The sequence below is a fragment of the Chlorocebus sabaeus genome, chromosome X (genome assembly GCF_047675955.1).
Source record: "Chlorocebus sabaeus isolate Y175 chromosome X, mChlSab1.0.hap1, whole genome shotgun sequence".
Classification (NCBI taxonomy): domain Eukaryota; kingdom Metazoa; phylum Chordata; class Mammalia; order Primates; family Cercopithecidae; genus Chlorocebus; species Chlorocebus sabaeus.
The window spans coordinates 148,171,451-148,179,950 of record NC_132933.1 but is presented as its reverse complement, the minus strand read 5'-3'; the positions used below and the strand labels follow the sequence as shown (position 1 = coordinate 148,179,950).

Here is an 8,500-nt window from a genome sequence, read left to right as displayed (position 1 = left end):
AACAGGTTTTTAAGCATTTTTACTCCTTTTTTTCCAAACCTCATCAGCTTCTTAAATGGAAATCTTCCTGGACACTTCCTAACTTTTCACAAGGCTGTAGATTTCAAGTGAATACATAGGTGAAGCTTGATGATGTTCGTTATGAATAGAAATCACCAAATTCATGTAGGATATGGACTTGCTTACTGCCAACTGCCTTCCAGAAATGTTTCCTGCCTTGATTAAAGCAAGACTCTCATATTCTTTTTCTAGCTTTCAGATCCTTTCTCCCCTTTTCTAATTCTCTTCTGTCTGTCTTCGTGTGTGTGTGTGTGTGCACGCACATGCAATCACTGAGTTTACTGAAATCAAAACTTACACTACCAGTCACAAATGTAGTAATAGCAGTCTTTAGCAATATGGGTAATTATGGTCATCCTTTAATATATTGTGTGACAGAAGCAGATCATATTCTATTTCTCTCACTTTTTAAACATTCCATGGTCAAGCACATATCTTTCACAGAAAGATACTCATAATGGAAAGGAAAAAAAGAATCCTTCTCCAAAACCAGCTCCATCCTTGACTGGTCTCTTCTGTCTGAGGGTCAGCAACTGATGAATAAAAAAAGTTACTCATTTCTATAGCTGCGTATCAGTGTTTTTAAAAGTTGAATGTATTTTTATGTGTACTGACTTTACTGTATAAAATTCCTGAAGTAATTATTTTAGGACAGTTATGAAGGCAGACTATCACAGGTATCCATGTTTTATAAAATTTTAAGGCAAATATGTCACAGTGACAACCCATGTTTATATCTTTTGCAATTTTAGAGTCCCAAAGAAACATGAACAATAGATAATGCATAACACAGAACCTAACTATCCATTTCTTTATTACGGTCAGCTATTTAGAATGCCATGCTTTATTCAAGTCTTCTCTTATAAATACATCATGTAACTTCATTTATTATTTCACTGTCAAAAATATTCTTATTAATAGAGAAGCCAAAATCTGATTTTGACAATCTTGAGATAGAATTTTTTTAAAATTTTACTCATTTTTAAAACAATAAAACAGCATACATCAAAGCCATAATACCCAACTTAGCTCCTTAAAATAAGTAGGTAACAGATGAAAAATTATTCACTTCACATTACTTGAATGCATTCTTTATTTTTATATATTTATTTTTTCTTCAGAAATACTATTTTAAAATGTATTTATTTTAATCCATGCCCATTTCCCCATAAGAAACTGTGTTTCAATATGCAATGAATGTTTACTGGAAAAGCCACTCAGATAAAAGAAATACAATGGTAAAGTTAGTAGGATCTCACAAATGACTCCTTCCAAAGATTAGTGACAGGAGAGTCAATTGGTTAATTCAATTTAGATAATATGTAAACCCTAGGGACTGGATGTCTAGTTCTCAGCAATTAATTGAACCCAACTTTATCTGGTGAAGTAAGCTGCATAAGCAGGATTATTTATTGATTATATAGAATAAAGACAAAGGTAAGCAGCACGAAGACAGAATCATTACGAACCCTTCATTAAACTCTTAGTGCATAACTAAAAGCAGGTTATTCGATAATTACCTTTTTATAAACTATATTGGCCTTTGAGATTTGGCTAGAGGTACACACTAAATTTGCACAGGTTCTGCATGCTTGGAATTACTGTAACTATGTAATAATATTTTAAAATGTAATTTTAAATATTTTGATATTTAATTTATACTTTAATCATATTTTAACTTTAAATGTAGTTAATAAATATTCCATCACTGCACTGAAATAATACTCCTATATGTAAAATTAGAAAATATCTTTCTCCATCATTTTGGATCAAAGACATGAGGTGAGAAATATCATAATAAATATCCATGACAAATAAATAAGTTCACTTCAAGAGTTTATAGGTTATTGGCTTGGACTTTGCCACCAGACAGATACTGGTGCCACTATTTGCTAAATCTGTGTGAACCTCAGCAAGTTAAGCACATTGGGCTTCAGAATAGTCTTTCATAAAATTAGAATGATATCACTACATATGGAGTGAGGTTTTATGATTTAATTTACAGTAAACACTAATGTACAAAGAAAATCAATGCTTTATTAAAATAAAAGGTGTTTATCACAAAATTACATTTAATAATTATGTGCCAAGATTTTGTAAAGTCAATTATGCACACATGCATACAAATACATACATATGTACGTATCAGAAGATAGATACATAGATAGGTAATAGATAAATGAAATAGATGATAGACAGACATAGGATAGGCAGGTATAGACAGGTAAATACATGGATAGATGGATTGGTAGATAGATACATGACAGATTGGTGGGTAGATGGATGGATAGATAGGTAGATATATAGATATATAGATGAATAGATGGATGGATGGATAGATGGATGAATGGATAGATGACAGATGGATGGATAGATGGATAGATGAATGGATGGAGAGATAGACGCGTGAATGGATGGATAGAGAGATAGATGGGTAGATGGATGGATGGATAGATGAGTAGAGGGATGAGTGGATGGGTAGATAGATGGGTAGATGGATGGATGGATGGACGGATGGATGGATGGATGGACGGACAGGTAGATAGATGGATAGATGGTTGAATGGATGGATGGATGGATAAATAGATATATAGATCAATTAATGGATGGATGGAATAATGGATAGCTAGATGAATAAGTGGATAGATGGATAAATGGATGAATGGATAGACAGATAAATGGATGAATGGTTGAGTAAATGGATTGATAGATGGATAGACTGATGGATGGATCAATGGATAGATAGATGAGTGGATGGATGGATGAATAGATAATGGATGGATGGATGAATAGATAGATCGATAGATGTATGAATAGATGGATGGATAGATAGATTGGGTAGAAGGTTGAATGGATGGATGGATGGATCAATAGATGGATGGCTGAACAAATGGACAGATGAATGGATGGATGGATAGACGGACAGACAGATGGATAGATACACACATACTAACATACATACATACATACGTGCATACACAGATAAAGATAGATAGAGATGGGTAGACTTCGTTTTGGTTCAGTGTGCTCTGTTCAATAAATGTTTATCAATATTCAGTTATTAAAGAGAACACTCTGTAAGTTAATGTTTCTTCTTCCAGATTATCATTTGTATATACTTTGTCAAAATATTGATGGAAGCATCATGTTTTTTCCACAATTAAACTCTGGCCTTGCAGAACTGTGCTGTCTTGTATTCTGGGTATTTCAGTCTTAGAGAGGAAATTTCCAAATGCCACTTCATTTGACATAAGGGAAAATAAATACATTTTAAAAATCAAGTGTCAGGAAGAAGGAGGGGGGCAGAGAGAGAGAAGGAGTTAAAAAGGCATCTGGGTGATGTGTTTTCGGGGTATTCTGACCTGATTTATAATTGTAAACTGAGAAACCTTTCAGCTATTCTGCCCAGAGGATTCTAAGTAAGTTGCAAGGCTATGTGATTGTATAGGATTCTGGCTTCCCTCACTCAATTATTTTCAGAGTCCACTGCATTACGTAGTTTGTTTGAAGAACTGTCAGTTTGGTAATTGGGAGACACACACATTTAATGATATGCTTTTATTCTCTCAGTTTTAAAGGGACACATATTAGGACATTGTTCTTTGTGTATCAAGGGGTGACTTGGGGGCATGTCATCCTCAAAGACATTTTAATTTTGAAAAACACGTTTATCTTGACAACATGCCCTCTACTCCTTTGCTTTATTTTTCTCCTTAGCACTTAAATCTGCACTATATATTATATATTTTATTTATTTGAAGTATGGCCATGGCCACCGCTGCAATATAAAGTTGATTGTGGCAGAAATATAGTCTGTTTCTTTTCTATTTCACCATCTCTCAGGGTGTTAAATATATGCCTTAGCTTGATTTATTCTGGAAAGTTTAGCCTTCTCTCTAATAACTGCTCAACTTCCATGCTACGTATGTCTCTTTGATAACCTCAAAATAAGGACATTGGTGCAGAGAAACTGCATGTCAGATGTTAGTGGATGGTTTTCTGTGTTTTTTTAATTATTATTATTTTTTATTTTTAGGGACAGGTCCTCACTCTATCACTCAGGCTGGACTGCACTGGTGCAATCACAGCTCATTGCAGCCTTGAAATCCTGGTGTCCAGTGATCCTCTCACCTCAGTGTCCCAAGTAGCTGGGACTACAGGTGCACACCACCAAACCCAGCTAAGTTTTCTATCTCTTTAGAAATTGGGTCTTGCTATGTTGTCCAGGCTAGTCTCAAACCAGCTTCCTGCCTCAGCCTCCCAAAGCACTACTGGAATTACAGGTGTGAGCCACCATGCCCAGACTTTAATAGATGTTAAGTCACAGTGCTCAGCCTTTAATAGATATTAATAGAAGAAAAGTTCTCCCAATGATACCTTCCCCTTGAGAGGAAATTTATATTTATTGGTGTTTTGCAAGTTTGCCACCAGTTGTATCTTATTTACAGTTGGCTCGAGATAAGATAAAAATATTCGTTTGTAGCATCTGGCTATTTTCCATACTCTTATTGCCCTATTTATTTTCACTATTATTATTTTAGTGTGATAAAATACACATAACATAAAATGTATCATTAGCGGCCTGTAGTACATTCACAATGTTGGACAACCATCATCTCCATTGATCTCCAGAATACTTTTATCACCTCAAAAGGAGATCCTGTGCCCAGTAGCAATTACTGTATATTCCATCTATCCCCACACCCCTGGGCAACCACTAATTTTTTTTCTGTTCCTATGGATTTGCCCAGTCTCGACATTTCGTGTCAGTGGAATTGTACAATCCTTTTGTGTGTGTAACTTTTGTGTGTAGCTTCATTCACTGATCATGTTTGTAAGATTCACCTCTGTTATAGTACAGGGGTCCCCAAGCCCCAAACCAGTCTGTGGCCTGTTAGGAACCGAGCTGCACAGCAGGAGGTGAGCAATGACATGATGGTGAGTTGTAGAATCATTTCATTCTGCAGTACAATGTAATAATAATAGAAATAAAGTGCACAATCAATGTAATGTGCTTGAATCAACACGCCCCACCCCAACTGCCATCCATGGAAAAATTGTCTTCCACAACACCTGTCACTGGTGCCAAAAAGTTTGGGGACAGTGGATGTTGTATGTGTCAGTGTTCCACTCCTTTCTGTGGGTACCGTGTTGTAGAAAACAATTTGGCGGTTCCTCCAAAACTTAAATATGCAATTACTTTAGGACCCAGCAATTCTACTCTTAGGTATATATTTTAAATAATTGAAAACAAGGCTTCAGGTCTGCACAGTAGCTCATACTTGTAATCTCAGCACTTTGGGAGGTCGAGGTAGCGGACCATTTGAGGCGAGGAGTTTGAGACCAGCCTGGCCTGTGGGCGAAGATGACCTAGGTGCCGAGGCAAGAGACCGAAGCCACAGACTGTTTCAGCATATTAAAGAAAATAGAATAAGAACAGTCGGTGTGCCCCGCCCTGCCCCGCGCTGGCAGAGCGGTCCCAGGCCCTTGGCCGCCCCACGTCATGGCCGCGCCTGCCCCGGTCACACGGCAGGTTAGCGGCGGCGCCGCCCTGGTCCCGGCCCCGAGCGGCCCAGACCGCGGGCAGCCCCTGGCAACCGCCACGGCCGAGCTGCCGGTGCTGGACGCCGCAGGCAGCGGGTACCGTTCGGCGCGCTGTTCCGGGAGCGCCGCGCCGTGGTGGTGTTCGTGCGGCATTTCCTGTGTTACATCTGCAAGGAATACGTAGAGGATCTGGCCAAAATCCCCGAGAGTTTCTTACAAGAAGCAAATGTCACCCTTACAGTGATTGGATAGTCATCCTACCATCATATTGAGCCTTTTTGCAAACCGACTGGATATTCTCATGAAATCTATGTCGATCCTGAGAGAGAAATTTATAAAAGATTGGGAATGAAAAGAGGTGAAGAAATTGCCGCCTCACGACAGAGCCCCCACGTAAAATCAAATCTGCTCTCAGGAAGCCTTCAGAGCCTGTGGCGGGCAGTGACTGGCCCTCAGTTTGATTTTCAAGGAGACCCAGCTCAGCAAGGTGGAATCCTCATTTTAGGTCCAGTTAACATCCATTTTATACACTGTGATAGGAATAGGTTGGATCACAAACCTATCAACTCTGTTTTACAGCTTGTAGGAGTTCAGCATGTGAACTTTACAAACAACTTCAGTTATCCATGTGTGACTTAAAATGCAATCAGTCACTTTTAGCTGGACCTTCTGGAATGTGACCTTCAGTGCCAGGGTGTAATAATCCTCATGCAGTGTCTAACCTGCTGTCCCTTCCCAGCCTTTGAGGAGTTAGGGAAGCATAAAGGGGGCTTGAACCAGTTGAATTGCATGCTGGGAGGCATCAGTTGTCAAAAATGTGATATATTATACTTCTATTTTATAGCTTTTAACATTTTATACAAAATAACAAAAATGAATATACAGAATATACCTTTAAAAGCTATAAAATCATAAATGCTATTTAAATTATTTTACATTATGGTATATTCAGTCAATGAAAGATTTTTTTGGCAATATAAATTCTGATGAAGAATATATAAAGGGACAGGAGAGCAACAGAAAACCATTGTATTCAGTGAAAAAGGCAAAATATCAAATTCTGTCAACAATGTAACTCCATTTTTACATGTGTATATTTGTATTTTTGTATGCTTAGGAAAAAGACAATAAACACCAAAATGTTGCCAGTTAAAAAAAAAAAAAAGAAAAAATGAAAAGAATAAGAATAGTCATCATACAAATTAGATATAGAGATGATCATGGACATTATCAATCACTAGTATAAACGTTACTAATCATTAGCTTTTAATATTACTCTTTGTTGCATTACTTATATAACCAAGGAATAACCGGCGGGTTTAGGGTCAGGTGCTGAAGGGACATTGTGAGAAGTGACCTAGAAGGCAAGAGGTGAGCCTTCTGTCACGCTCACATAAGGGCCGCTTGAGGGCTCCTTGGTCAAGCAGTAACGCCAGTGTCTGGGAAGGTACCCGTTACTTAGCAGACTATGAAAGGGAGTCGTCAGCTTTCCATGGAGGAGTTAGGGAACAGTCTGCTCCACCAGCTTCTTGTGGAAGGTTGGATATTATCCAGGCCTGCCCGCAGTCATCAGAGGCCTAAACCCCCTCCTGTGGTGCTCTGCTTCAACGGTCACGCTCCTTGTCCCCTTTCATGTTCCTCCCCTACTCCTGGTTCCTCTTTGAAGTTCTTAGAAGATAGCGGTAGAAAAAATAGTGAAAGTCTTAAAGTCTTTGATCTTTCTTGTAAGTGCAGAGAAGAAAACGCTGACACATGCTGTCTTCTCTCTCTCTGCTTCAGCTACCTAAAAGGGAAGGGCCCCCTTCCTGTGATCACGTGACTTGCTTCACCTTGTCAATCACTGAGACGATTCACCCTCCTTACCCTGCCCCCTTATCTTGTATGCAATAAGTATCAGCATGCCCAGCCCAGCTGTTCAGGGCCACTACTGGTCTCAGCATCTTGATGGTAGTGGTCTCCCGGCCCAGCTGTTTCCTCTTTCTCTTGTGTCTTTGTTGATCACAATCTCTCATCTCCGCACATGGGGAGAACACCCGCTAAGCCTGGTAGGGCTGGACCCCATACTGGCCAACATGGTGAAACCCCATCTCTACTAAAAATAGAAATATTAGCTGTGCATGGTGGGTGCCTGTAATCTCAGCTTCCTGGGAGGCTGAGACAGGAGAATCGCTTGAACCTAGTAAGTGGACGTCGCATGCAGTGAGCCGAGATCGCACCACTGCACTCTGGCCTGGGCAACAGAGTGAGACTATGTCTGAAAAAAAAAAGTTCCTCAACAGATAAGTAGAGAAACAGTATGTAGTCTATTCATACAACATAATATTACTCCCTTTGATTTTTCAGTGGGACTTTTAATTTTCACTATTGCATTTCCCTTTGCCTCCAGAATGTTGGATACTGAAGCAACAGTGTGTCCTGGCTTTTGTTGCCCCAGGTGTGGCTGGCAGAGTTGATTTGATGTAGGATGACCTGCCATCTGAGCTGGATTTTGCTACCATGTAAACCAAAGAAGTATCTGAGCTGGGTCTCAATTGATTTAGAGGTTTATTTTGCCAAGTTTGAGGATGCACCCAAGAAAAAAGAGACAGAAGCCACAGTAAGATGTGTATCCTGCACTTTTGCCAAAAGAGGTTTTAAGGGCTTCAGTATTAAAAGGAAAAAAAGCAGGCAGGAGAAGAAGGAAGAAAGAGAAAAAAGAGGGAGGGGAGGCATTGAGATGAGTGGTCATATTCTTGAGGTTTGGGTTAGCGCTCACTGAATCTGCATGTTGCATTTTGAGGTAATACAGGAGTAGTCAATCATGCATTCATCTCATGCTCAGTAAATCTGCATTTTACATAAGATAAAAATAAACACAGAGTAAAGGAAGAAGTCAAATATGCATTTGTCTGGGAGT

General features: G+C 39.0%; 1 pseudogene; it reads left to right on the top strand.

Moving 5' to 3' along the window:
• The first annotated feature begins 5,563 nt into the window (after positions 1-5,563).
• On the top strand, positions 5,564-6,243 carry LOC103231558 (peroxiredoxin-like 2C pseudogene; annotated as a pseudogene).
• The last annotated feature ends 2,257 nt before the right edge of the window (positions 6,244-8,500 follow it).